This window comes from Cetorhinus maximus, chromosome 12, assembly GCF_964194155.1.
Source record: "Cetorhinus maximus chromosome 12, sCetMax3.hap1.1, whole genome shotgun sequence".
In the NCBI taxonomy this organism is placed as follows: domain Eukaryota; kingdom Metazoa; phylum Chordata; class Chondrichthyes; order Lamniformes; family Cetorhinidae; genus Cetorhinus; species Cetorhinus maximus.
The window spans coordinates 57,600,696-57,615,082 of record NC_135890.1 but is presented as its reverse complement, the minus strand read 5'-3'; the positions used below and the strand labels follow the sequence as shown (position 1 = coordinate 57,615,082).

General features: G+C 45.7%; 1 long non-coding RNA gene across 1 annotated transcript in view; it reads left to right on the top strand.

Annotated features, from left to right (window-relative positions):
* The window catches only part of LOC144687480 (uncharacterized), a 33,959-nt gene extending 20,044 nt beyond the window's left edge, over nucleotides 1–13,915 (top strand). The window contains exon 2 of the long non-coding RNA XR_013578159.1: nucleotides 13,756–13,915. This is a non-coding gene — a long non-coding RNA (uncharacterized LOC144687480). The remainder of the gene's footprint in view (nucleotides 1–13,755) is intronic.
* The last annotated feature ends 472 nt before the right edge of the window (nucleotides 13,916–14,387 follow it).

Here is a 14,387-nt window from a genome sequence, read left to right as displayed (position 1 = left end):
CCTGGTCTGCTTCAGGGGAGGCAAAACTTTGTTGCCAAATTAACTTCCTCAAAACTCTCCTTGCATCTTCTAACTCCTCACTTAGTCTGATATTTCTCTAAATCAGTGTTTTGTTCCGGTGTTTGGTCTAGTTTTTCCTTTGTGTAACATGCTCTGTTATTTGGCTCCTGTTCCCAGTGTAACTGATTGTGCAGAACAGCAATTCTCTCCTGCCCACCATCACTTTCTTTTTGCAAATTATCTACCTGTTCACTTAACTCCTTTTACTTTTTATTCAGCTGCAAAGCACATACATGTGCACCGTAGGCCAACTTATTCCGAATTCCTTTAACATAATCTTGCTTTTCTGAACCTCTTTAGAAAGCCTATCAAGAATACACTTGTAATCCCCATTGCACTTTTCTACAGTTCCGAGGATATCTCTTGCTCCTGGTCTCTCAGTTGGACTCACTGCCAGTCATTCCCTAGCAAATGCCAATGCCATGGTGATTCCTGGCTTCTCTTACGAACGACTCCATGCGCGTTTAACTACAACCTAAAACTGTTGTTTCTTAAATTTCAGGTCAATGTACCTCAACCACTGTGAATCCCATTTCTGATACCAATGTGTAAGTTTTAAGGTTTGAAAGTCACAGATTACCCAAAATAGGTGATTGAGAACCCATTGTGCTTTTAAGGTAATTATTAAGTTATTAAGAAGCAATGATTTAGATACAATGCATTAGCTCAATAGATAAATAAAGCATATGACCCGTGACAGATAAAGCTGTTTACTGGTCCCAGAGGACAAAGGGATGGATGGTGCAGAGTGTGCTGATCTCTGTAGCTTGTGGCGGCAGCGTTTTGCTCACTAGTGGAGGTCAGGCACTCTTGCTCCTTGCAGCATCACATTCAGGTAAGCTACTTACTGTCTTTGTCCCTGTGGCTGCTTTAATTCCCTAAGTTTGCCTCTGAGCAAACCAGTCTTACAGCAGATAGCCTCCAAAAGGTGCTGGGCCCTTGCTTTGATATGCAAAGAGCCTAAAGCCTGCTTCAGGCTTAGGTAAAGGATGTTGTTTGGTTGTTCTTTCTTGGTGACTTCTGGTTGGAAATGTGCAGACACTTCCTGCTCCCCCATATTGGGGTCTTGGTGGTCTGCGCAGTGTCCGAGAAATGGATCAATTTCTGGGCCTACTTATTTTAAAATGACTCCTGAAAATTGGGATAGACATAAATTTGCACAAAGCTCTTATTCACTAATGCAGGATGCTGGAGTTGTATGACTTTTAAAAGACTTTAGTGTCACTTTAGAACTCCCCTGAAGGTTACTCTGATTGCATTAACCGTATGAAATAAATACAGGAACAGGAAACAAACAATGTGAGGGGTTTGGAATTTTCCCATCCTTGGAATGTGGGGGTGAAATTATCCCATTAAGTCCCAGCATTGCCATAGATCTGATGGGAGTGCAAGAATGAAACGATTGAAGGTGGACTGGTGATAGCCAGAGATTCAGTTTGGTCCTGTAATGCCATTTATACCACAGATTGTCCGAAGCTAATACTAATACCAAAACTATCGAGTTCAACATTTGCTTCTAGTTGCCTTCTGGAATTTGATTTCGGAAATGGCTTTCCAAAAGTTCCATTTCTGTTTAGTCTCTGTGAGAACTGCTTGGCCTTGCAACGAGCTGTCCAAAAATAAACTAAAGACATGAAGAACTCGATCAGTTTTGAATCAAACAAAAACCGGAGATTCCACATCAGATAAGATTAATTATTGCAGGAGTGATTCTGAAAAGTCCCTCCCCCTGGTGTACTAACAACCTTTAGCTGTCCAGGCTGAGGAGGGTGCGCCAGACCCACAGCAGGACACCCAGAGCAGGCTGGAGCCCTCCAGCTCCCAACCCTCTAGACGGCCGCTAAAGACACCAAAGACAACAGAGTGTAGCAGTCAGCAGGCTGCCTCCATCTCTGCTGCAGATATTGGGAATGCACCTAGACGTAGCAGTGGGATTAGAAAAATTAAGAAGCTTTGAAATCACTTTTGGGTCATGGGTGTTCAATCACTGTAAATTTCATGCACCTTTGTAAATACATTCGCTGTCCATGAGAATGGTGCATTAATTTGAAGCACCAAGCCTTTGCATCTATGTGCCCTCTTATTGCTCTCATTCAGTGTTCATGTGATGTGTAGCTGACTCGTTATAGTTTCTCTACCCACGTGTTATGTCACGGGGATGTGTCAAACTCTTTACTGAAGCGTCTGCAAAATGCGTTAGCAACAATACTCCCTACGAGACAGCATGGAGTTAGACATCCTCACTCGTTTTGGAGGGGTAGTTGCTGTCATTGTCTCTCCAAATGAGAAGGCTGCCTCCATTGGTAGTGTCAAAGCACAAGACCTGCAGCCATGATTCTCTCTTCAACCATGCGTGTATCTCAGTGCCCGCAAAAAGCTTCTCAGAAATGTGGCCACCACTGCTTCAAGTCTTTTGACGCAGCGTCTGCTCTGTTGTGGGGACTATAACTTCCCAGAGCGCACCAATGGAGGATTCACCGCTGACCTTTCCAATGAGCAAGGCTGAGTGAATCATGAAGTTTGAAGGTGCAAGGCCGAATGTTGAGATTACTGTCAATGTCACTGGATGTAAAAGACTTTCAGTCCAATGGCAGTAAGGGACAGAAGGAATGTGGATGTCTCACATTGCCAGTACCTTAATCATCCTGGAATCGTGTGGCTATCAGTGTGTGACAGTCATGTCTTCCACGTTGTGCTCCTTCGAGAGCACCCTCACATGAAAGCAAATCCTCACCTCCCAACTCGGGCTCTTACCCATCCTGTCGTTCATCATCCAAGGAACTCTCAGCCTCCTCCATGTTTCCCTCTGGGAGGGGGTCCCCCCTTTGAAATGCCAGGCTGTGAAGGGACCAACAGACCACGATGATGCGGGGCACCCTCTGGAGAGTACTGCAGAGATCCACCTGAACAGTCCAAACATTGGAAGCCCATCTTCAGGATGGCAATGATTTGCTCAATGATGGATTGTGTTGCCTTATGCACCTCGTTGTATCTCTGCTCCATGTGACTCAAAGGACAACGCACCAGTGTCATGAGCCACCATTTGGGTGGGTACCTCTTATCCTCAAGTAGCCAACGTGGTACTCGCTGAGGCCCTTTGAATATGTGAGGCACCTGGGAGTGACTGAGCATGTATGAGTCATGGGAACTCCCAGGGTACCTGGCACAAATGTACATAATGTGCTTCAAATAATCGCACACCAGCTGAACGGTGATGAAGTGGAACCCTTTCCAGTTAATGAACATCAGGGGCTGTTGCCATGGAGCTCTCAATGCCACATATATACAGTCGATTGCACCCTGTACTCTAGGGAAGCCTGAGATAGCTGCAAACCCCAGAAATCTGGCATCCTTCTAGCTAGCTTCATCGAGTGTGAAGTTGACATAGTGATTTTTTTAAAATTCATTCATGGGTTGTGGGCATTGCTGGCTAGGCCAGCATTTATTGCCCATCCCTAATTGCCCTTGAGAAGATGGTGGTGAGCTGCCATCATGAACCACTGCAGTTCATGTGGTGTTGGCAGTGATATGGTGTAATAAGCCTTATAGTAGAGGGCATCTGTCACCTCCTTAAAAATTAATGTGCTGAGGACAGTGAGATGCTGCATAGGTCCCCTATGGATCCATGGAATGATCAGCAGGCAAACAAATTGCGTGCAGCAGTGACCTTCAGGTGCATTGGCAGGGGATGTCCTCCCATTCCAGGGGCCATAGATCCTATAGCAGAATGTGGCAGATGTGATCCACCACCTCTCTAGATAAGTGCAGAAGAGCGTGGCATTGTCTGCTCATCTCCAGATAGGAAAGTCTTCTTCGGTAGATCCTTGGTCATGCGAGTCACCTCTTTGGGATGGGTCTAACCTCCTCATCCTCTGGTTGTCGCTGGGCCTCCCCTGGACCATGGACCTCAGGGCGGGCCTCCTCTCAAAGCTGGGCTAGGTGGTGCCCAGCCCTTCTCCTTCTTCTCAATCAGATCAGTGCCATCAATAAGGCAGCATTGACCACATGCTCCATTACTCAATCCTCCTCCTCCCCGGAGAATGAGAGATGCAAGAGATTAATGAACACCGGGCAGATATAGTAGACCTCCCACTCACACACAGAAAGACAATGACTGGGATTTTCTGTGCCTGCCGGTGTCGGGCATGTTCGGTGGTCTGAGTGGACAATGTGGTGCAATTGGTTTTAAGCGATCGTCTGCTCAGCCTGCCGATGGCGGGCCATGTTCCCCACCATCGGATGTCAGGAACTCATTCATCAGCATATCATTATTAGGCCTGCCCGCTGGAATGGCCCCCCGCCACCCCCCGACCCCCTCCACTGGATTGCCCGTCCATGTCAGCAAGAAAGCACACCGATGTCTTTCACAACTGCACATAAGCGATGTGCACTTGACGGGCTGCACTTCACTCAGGACTTCAAGGTTTGTTTGCCTACCTTTCTTTGGTCAGCACTCACAGTCATCAGTGCCAGGCTTCACAGACAGAACCACTATGCTAGACCTGGTATGGTGCAACGAGATAGGATTAATTAATAGCCTCCTAGTGAAGGTGCCCATAGGTAGCAGTGACCATAATATAATTGAATTTGACATTCAGTTTGAGTGAGAGAAGAGTGAGTCTAAGGTTAGTATTTTAAACTTAAATGAGGGAAATTATCAGGGCATGAAAGCAGAGCTAGCTAAAGTGAACTGACAAATTAGGTTAAGGGATAGGTCAATAGAGATGCAGTGGCTGATATTTAAGGGCATATTTGAGAATACACAGAATAGATAAATTCCAAGGGGAGGACCCACCATTTGTAGTTAACTAAAAAAATTAAAGATAGTATCAAACTTAATGAAAAAGCATATAATTGTGCAAACATGGGTAGCAGTTCAGAAGATTGGACAGAATATGTAAAAGAGCAAAGAATGACCAAAAGATTGATAAGGAAGGAAAAATTCATTACAAGAGAAAGCTAGCTAGAAATATAAAGACAGATAGTAAGAGTTTCGATAGATATTTAAAAAAGAAAAGAGTGAACAAAGTGAGTGTTGGTCCTATGGAAAGTGAGTCTGGGGAATTAATAATGGAAAATAAGGAAATGGCAGATGAATTGAACCAGTAATTTGCATCGGTTTTCACAACAGAGAATACAAGTAGCATCCCAAAAGCAGCTGTAAATCAGGAAAGGGAAGGGAGGGAGGAACTCAAGAAAATTACAATCACCAGGGAAACTCTTTCGAGTTACCAACAGTCACAGATTGCAACTCTTTCGAGTACAATCACAGTTCTTGGTTTCCGGGAGTGGGACATGAACCCACAACCCTCTGATTCAAAGGCGAGGGTGCTATGAACTGAGCCACAGCTGACACCTCCAATCACCAGGGAAGTGGTACTCAGCAAATTGTTGCAGCTTATCCTGATGGACTTCATCCTAGGGTCTTAAAAAAAGTGGCTAGTGAGATAATTGATGTGTTGGTTTTATTTTTCCAAAATGCCCTCAATGTGGAGAAGATTCCATTAGATTGGAAGTAGCATTGGAATGTAACTCCTTTATTCAAAAAGGGAGACAGAAAGGAGGAAACTACAGGCCAGTTAGCTTAACATCTGTCACAGGGAAAATGTTAGAAACTGTTATTAAAGACAGTATAACAGGGCACTTGGAAAAATTCTGGGTAATCATGGATAGTCAACATGATTATGTGAAAGGGAAATCATGTTTAACCAATTTAATGAAGTTCTTTCAAGTGTGACGATGGATGTTATTTTGTTTTTAATATTTTTGGAAATACGGAGGTATTCTGTCAAGAAGGCTGTGTGTGTGTGTGTGTGTGTGTGGGTGTGCGCTTGTGTGTGTGTGTATTGAGCTGAGGTAAGGTTAGTAAAGACAGCTTGTCTGTGGGAACTGAGAGATGAAAGATAAAGGGACTAGATGCACGCATTTGTAATGAAAGGCTATGGTGAAGTTGAATGCGTGAGTAAATAGATTCAGTTTTTAAATTTGCATTAGGTGATAGGTAGAGACTTGACTTTTCAGCTGTTAAATTTCAAAGTCAGGATGATCCTTTGAATGCGGAGGCTGGTGGGGTGAAAAGTGAGGATGAGGGGGACCCTATCATGGTTCTGTGAGGGAGGGGAAGTTGTGAGGAACATTCCTTGTTCCAGTCCTGCTCAGGCCCCCTCCCATAACTCTTGTTTCAATACATCAATGACTGTTTTGGTGCAGCTTCATGCTCTCATCTGGACCTGGAAAAATTTTATCAATTTTGCTTCCAATTTCCACCCCTCCGTCACCTTCACATGGTCCATCTCCAACATTTCCCTTCCCTTCCTTGGCCTCTCTGTCTCAATTTCTGGTGATAGACTGTCCACCAATATTCATTACAAGCCCACTGAGTCGCACAGCTGCCTCGACTACAGCTCCTCACGCCCCGCTTCCTGTAAGGACTCCATCCCATTCTTTCAATTCCTTCACCTCCGTCGCATCTGTTCCGATGATGCCACTTTCCAAAACGACACTTCTGACGTGTCTTCCTTCTTCCTTAACTGAGGTTTCCCACCCACAGAGGTTGACAGGGCACTCAACCGTGTCCAACCCATCTCCCACGCCTCTGCCCTCACACCTTCCCCTCCCTCCCAGAACCATGATAGGGTCCCCCTTGTCCTCACTTTTCACCCCACCAGCCTCCACATTCAAAGGATCATCCTCCACCAATTCCGCCAACTCCAGCATGATGCCACCACCAAACACATCTTCCCTTCACCACCCCTGGCAGCATTCCGCAGGGATCGTTCCCTCCGGGACACCCTGGTCCACTCCTCCATCACCCCCTACACCTCAATCCCCTCCTACGGCACCTTCCCATGCAATCGCAGAAGGTGCAATACCTGCCCCTTTACTTCCCCCCTCCTCACCGTCCAAGGGCCCAAACACTCCTTTCAAGTGAAGCAGCATTTCACTTGCACTTCCTTCAATTTAGTCTACTGCATTCGCTGCTCCCAATGCAGTCTCCTCTACATTGGAGAGACCAAACGCAGACTGGGTGACTGCTTTTTGGAACACCTTCAATCTGTCTGCTATCATGACCCAGACCTTCCTGTCGCTTGCCATTTCAACACTCCACCCTGCTCTCACATCCACATGTCTATCCTTGGCCTGCTGCAATGTTCTAGTGAAGACCAATGCAAACTGGAGGAACAGCACCTCATCTTCTGATTAGGCACTTTACAGCCTTCCTGACTTAACATTGAGTTCAACAATTTCAGACCATGAACTCTCTCCTCCATCCTCACCCCTTTTTTATCCTTTTCTTTGATATTCATTTTTTTTTATCCACTTCTTTTTATTCTTGTTTATTTTCATTTTTATTCATTGTTTTATCCCCACCTTTTAATCTACTTTCGATCTTTTTCCCCACAACCGTCGCCTCCCCCTGCCCCCCCAAGGGCCATCTGCCACTTGTTCACGTTGCTCTTTCCAGAGTGCTTACCCTTGTCCTGCTATTATCACATTCTGCTTTCTTACCTTAATGCCACCATCAGCACCTCCTTTAGCCCTCACCACTACCATTAACACCCCTTTGTCCTTTTGTTTATGACATCTTTGTCAATCTCTCCTTTGCCTCCACCTATCACTGGCCTTCTATCCAGCTTCACCTGTCCCACCCCACTCAAACAGTATAAATTTCATCACATTTTACTTCTCTTCAGCTCTGATGAAGAGTCATATAGACTCAAAACGTTAACTCTGTTTTTCTCTCCACAGATGCTGTCAGACCTGCTGAGTTTTTCCAACATTTTCTGTTTTTTTTCAAGGGATAGCCCTTGTCACCCAGCAGCCATCCATCCAGTCGGGCTGGAGCACTGAAGAGCCTCGGCACCTGGGAGTGTCTCAGGATGTAAGCGTCATGGGAGCTGCCTGGGTCCCTTGCACAGACTTGCAGAATCTGCATCCTGTGGTCACACACTATCTGCACGTTCATGGAGTGGAAGCCCTTCCTGTTGATGTGGGCACCAGGCTGACCCGCTGGCGCCTTAATGGCCACATGTGAGCAGTCAATGGCATCCTGGACACGGGGGAAGCCAGCAATCGCTGCAAAGCCCCTGGCTCACTCTGCGTAGCGTCCGTATGGTAAAGAATAAAGGTCAGTACCCGCCTCAACAGAGCTTCCATCACCAGCTTGATGCGACTGTGGACAGCTGATTGGGAGACTCCACACAGATCCCCCACTGAGCCCTGGAAGGAGCCAGAGGCATAGAAGCTGAGGGCCACTGTGACCTTCAGAGCCACTGGCATGTCCACCCACACAGTCGGAGCTGATCTCAGGCCCAATCTGGCAAATGGAGGTCACAGTCTCCCTGGAGAGGCAGAGCTTCCTTCAGCATTGCGCCTCGGACATATTGAGATAACTGCATCACCGCCTGTAAACCCTGGCAGCAGGATAGTGGCGTCTTCTGTGGCCCCTTCCACCTTAGACTACCTGCTGGCCCTGCACCCCTGTGCCTGTGTCTCCCCTCCCACAGGTCACTCCCCTAGAAGCTGCACTGGGACACCTGGGCCCCTCTCCCTTCTGTCCCTCTCTTCCTCCTCAGAGGACCTACCACCAGCGGAGACCACAATCCCCATTACCAGGGTAAGGGAAGGCTGTCTGATACCTGGAAGGATCCACACGGTCAAAATCCTCCAGGGGCCTTGGAGACACCAATGAATCCTGAAATGAAACCTAGAAATGCTAGAATGAAGCTCCGAACAGAGGTGAAGGTACCAAATACCAATAAGTAACCAGCAGAAAACTATCTCCAAAACTTCACATTACTCACCCTGGCAATGCTGCTGACCCTTTTTATCCTGCCCTTGGATGGTGGCCTCAGTTGGCCGCCTGCCTGTTTGGCCCGTGGGACAAGCCGAAAATCACATGGGCAAGGAAAAATCTCAGACAATTGCATTGTTAAGGGCCTTAAGTGGCCCGTAAGCTAATGGCGGGCACTGCTCTGGCCCCCATGTGCACCCGCTGAGTGAAAGATTGTGAGAGTGCACGATGACGTTGAGACGCTCGCCCAACATCATCGCGCACTATTTTACTCTCGTCCTGGTCGTGCGCGCTCCTGCCTGAGGAGGGAAAATTTCTGCCCCTAGTGATAGTAGAAATGTTCATAATAAGGACCAAGCTGAAGGACACCAGTGAATTAAAAGTAGAAAGATGGAAAGTTGAGTTGGAGGAAGGAAACTGATATGTTACTATTGCAATCAGGCTCGACACACGAGATCAAGTTGTTGGAGGTTAAACAGGAGATCGAATGCAGTGAAAGGAACTCAGAAGAGTTTTGTAAGTAAGAGTAATGTAGGCTCTGAGATCCAGGGGCAAGATAAACCAGTGGTTTTTGTACAGGTGGAGCAGGAAGAATTAGTGCTAGCTAGAGAAGTGGGAATGTGTTCACAACTTGCACAAGGGAGTTCTGAAGGGCAAGTTACAGAGATGTTTAAAAATTTAAATGTGAAGGGAGAGTGTATTCATGTTCACAGGGAAGAGCAGGAAAGGATGTCAAAATTTTAATGGACATGGGAGGCTAGCCAGTTCTTAATGTTATGGGATGGTGCCATCTGTTGCCCAGAAGGGTTATTGCAGGAGAGAGTGTATTAATCAGGGGAATTTACGGAGGAGTCAAACCTATTTCATTGTATAAGATAAATTGGGAAAGTGATTTGAAATCAGGAGAGGTGATTGTTGGGGCAATAGAGAAATTGCCCATTGCAGGAGTTCAATTTATTCTAGGAAATGATATAGCTGGATCACAGATATTGACAATGCCTCCTGTAGTAGAGCAGCCTTTTTTCATTATTCATTCATGGGATGTGGGCTTCGCTGGTTGGGCCAGCATTTATTGCCCATCCCTTGCCCTTGAGAAGGTGGTGGTGAGCTGTCTTCTTGAACTACTGCAGTCCATGTGGTGTAGGTACACCCACAGTGCTGTTAGGAAGGTAGTTCCAGGATTTTGACCCAGTGGCAGTGAAGGAACAGCGATATATTTCCAAAAGAGGATGATGAGTGACTTGGAGCGGAATTTCCAGGTGGTGGTGTTCCCATGTGTCTGCTACCCTTGTCCTTCTAGATGGTAGTGGCCGTGGGTTTGGAAGGTGCTGTCTAGGTGAATTCCTGCAGTGCATCTTGTGGATGGTACACACTGCTGCTACTATGTGTCAGTGGTGGAGGGAGTGAATGTTTGAATGTGGTGCCAATCAAGCGGGCTGCTTTGTCCTGGACGGTGTCGAGCTTCTTGAGTGTTGTGGGAGCTGCACTCATCCAAGCAAGTGAAGAGTATCCCATCACACTCCTGACTTGTACCTTGTAGATGGTGGACAGTTTTTGGGGAGTCAGGAGGTGAGTTACTCACTGCAGGATCCCTAGCCTCTGACCTGCTCTTGTAGCCACAGTATTTATAGGGCTAGTCCAGTTCAGTTTCTGTTGAGACGCAATCGACAGAGGTTCTATGGACAGAGCATCCTGGGCTGTTTCCAGATTGTGTGGTGACGAGGTCACAAACGCAGAAGTTTAAACAGGAAGAGGAAGAATTGAAAAGACAGGGGGAGGATACTGAAATTCAGTTGGCTGGACCTGTCTTTGAAAAGATTACTCAGGAGGAGAAGGTTGAAGAGGATAAGGCTGAGGTGTTTAGTTCATTGAAGTTAGTGGAGTTACAGCAGCAGGACCCAGATTTGAAATAATTATACCAGGCAGCTTATTCTGAAACAGAAGCAGAATACATTCCAGAGTGTTATTACATTAGGAACAACGTGTTAATGAGGAAATGGAGACCACCCCATGTTCCAGCAGATGAAAAGTGAATTGTCCTGATGAGTACAAGACAAATAACTTTGACAAAATGTCTCTTTTTTCAGCTTATTCCTTTTTTCCAGCAGATGAAAAGTGGGCGATAGTGTACCAAGTAGTGATACCATCAGGGTACTGGAGTGAAATTTTAACAGGGTCCTGACTGATTGTGCAGGACCCCTCCCTAAGACTAAAAGCGGAAACTTGTACTTACTGAGAATCACGGATGTGTCCACGAGATTCCCAGAAGCAATACCTTTAAGGAAAATTACAGCAAAGGTGATTGTGGAGGAGTTAACCAAATTCTTCACAAGATATGGATTACCAAAAGACGTACAGGCAGATCAGGGATCGGATTTCATGTCACAGCTGTTTAAAGAGGTAATGAACAGACTAGGAATAAAGCAGTTTAGGTCGTCAGCCTATCACCCTGAACCACAAGGTGTCTTAGAAAGGTGGCATGAGACTTTAAAGACTATGATTAGAGCATATAGTGAAGATTATCCACATGTTAGGGATTGAGGGATTCCATTCTTGTTGTTTGCTATTAGTCCCGCCCCTAATGAGTCAACAGGATTCAGCCCTTTTGAGTTAATTTATGGTCATGAAATGAGGGGACCACTCAAACTGATTCAGGAGAAATTAGTGAGTCAGAATTCTGAAACCACTTTCCTGGACAATGTGGCGAAATTGAGAGAGAGTTAAATAAGGCAGGTGAGCGAGCTAGGAAACATTGAAAGATGGCTCAAATGATGAAGGCAAATGCAGATAAAAGGGCAAAGGCTCATAGTTTTGTGGCTGAGGAAAAGTGTTAGTATTGTTGTCAGTGTCAGGCAAACTGTTGAAGGCAAGGTTTAGTGGACCTTACCAGTTCAGTAAGAGAATTCAGAATCCAAAGAAAAACAGGTACAGCCCATAAACCAAGTTTCCCTCATACATTTAGTTTGCACAGCAATTAACATCGGCTGTGGTCATAACAGTTACTAAAGATAACCGTGGGCCCGTTACAGGCAGAGAACGGAGAATTTATTATGGGTAATAAGGAAATGGCAGGAAAACTCAATTAATATTTGAGGCGGAATTTTCCACTCCCATCAATGGCGGGAATGGTGATGGGCAGGCTCACTAAATTTGGAGTGTTGGCAAACGTCAGTTTCCTGCCGGCGGGAAATTAGTCTGGAATTTTGTTCTCCTGACTTTCATGGCAGGTCGCGTTTCCTGTGGATTCAAGGTGGGAACCATATTTGCATCCATTTGCATCTCATGAATGCTCATTAAAAATACATATCGCTGGAATCACATTGTCCCAATCGCCAGCGGATAATTAGAATGGTCTGTTTCATTACCATTTATAAATGGCGTGCACCTGGCAAGCTTCACTTCACCAGTGACTTTGAGGTACGTAGATGCTACTTTCGCCTACATTTAACAGCAATGCTGTGAGATTTCGGTGCTTGTCAGAAGCTGCACCAAGTCTGGTGTGCAGGAGGCAACACCAGCGGCAGGGGGAAGACAGAAGCATGACTGGGGGCGCAGGGGAAGTGAGTGAAGCACCGGAGGGAAGGGGGAAGGCGGAAGCATTACTGGGAGCGACCAAGTGGAGCATGGGAGGGAAGGGGGAAACACAGATGCATGACGGGGTGGGGTGGGGTTTGACTGGGGCACTGGAAGGAAGAGTGGAACACAGGCAGATGACTGTGGGGAGGTGGATGGGTCGGTGTTGTCAAAGGTACAGAGAGTAGTCATGTGAGACAGTCCTGGGGCTGAGACCACATTGTCAGGGGCAGAATCAGGAGTGTAGAAAAGTTGATGTTTGATAATTATTTACAATTAGTTTGCTGCTTAGTTATGTGTAGTAACCAAACAATCGAGTATGTTCACCCAATATGATATGCTGAATTCTGGGACACTAGCACATCACATGATTTGGTCTTTGTTAGCATCTCACTCACACTTGACAAGTGAGAGAAACCACACGGCCACAAGCCAGTGACGCAATATGTCAAAGTTGAATAGTTCTGGTCTAGGACCACCAACCTCCCAAGCCATGAAAACTTATCAGTTGTATTCCCCTAGGATTCAAAAGCCCATTGTACAGAGAAAAACATGTCTTAAAACATTCGGCTTTGTGCATTAAATTAGTGCAGTTTAACTTGCAATATAAGTTTAGAATTAAGTTCTGTAATTAGCCTTTATAGCCATGTAGTTCTCTTGGCTTTTATTACTTAGGAATGTGTCATGTTCACAACAATCACCTTCAAGGACTGATTTTATATGTATTTTGAATAGACTTGGCTGATTTTCTGTAACTTTGTAATTTTGGTAAGGCTGTGCATCACTCTGTATTTTTAATTGACTAATTGACAAGCACTGGCAGAAACTACAACATACAATGGCAGAGCAGCTCTTTCAACCAAAACACACTGATAAACACCGGTCACAATGAGACTTCTACACTACATACAATATTAATACCTATAGATTAATTAGACATCTGGACTGATGAGTCTGGAGTGACTGGACATCTCACGCTGTCTTATCTCAAATAAACAAGACATTGAAACCACCCTAATGCCTCCAATATCTCAGAACGAAGTCATAAAATTTAATGAAATAACAGAAATTTTATAATGAGAGGGACGGTCCCATGAGTAATTGACACCTTAGAGGGCCAGTCAGGGGACAAAGGGAAATGACATCAATAGATGACCATTACCCTTGAGGAACCAATCAGGACCTGATCATGCACTGCACCAGCCAATCAGGAATTAGTAACATCCCTTACCATGGCTTAGAAAGGGTAAATAAGCAGCAACATTCGTGACCAAGGCGTGCACCAAGTTAGAAACTGAAGTTTGTTGAGCTCACTGTCCACAGGGAAGCGGAAGGCCACAGAAGTGACAGCGAGAGAACAGAGACCAAGTGTATTCTCACGCCCTAAGCTGAACCAGGAAGCAAGATCTGTAGTACGTCAGTCAGGTCACTGCCCTGCTTTGTTAACTATTACTTTATAACTTAAGTAAAGTTTCCTCGGTTACTTCACCAGACTGTCTCCTATTGCCTGTATGTTAGTTTCAAATGAACAAATGGATATTGGAATTTAAGTTCAAGTAGTGCCTGAAACTTACAGAAGACAGTCCTGGGGTTGAGTGGGCCATGCATATCTCGGTCCTGGTCCTGGAAGGGAGAAGGCCTCTCTGGGCAGTGATGGTTGGGCACAGTATGGTGTGCAGGGGTCAGTCTGTTACAGGTGTTGGTCCTGAGGGATTGAAGGATACGTACTGGGAAGCAGATGGCACAGTTACAATCAGGGGAAGCATCTACATTCGGTAAAGTGTCAGTTGGTAAGTCATGGGGGCTGTTGTTGGATCATCTCATGAGGAGGGTTCCCTGAAAATCATGGTGTATTTGGCCTCGAGGAGGGGGTCAGGCCAACAGAAGGCATGGGGACATCTACATTAAATGATTCAGAGGGTGGACAGGAATATCAATATAGATAAAGATTGGTTCCAGG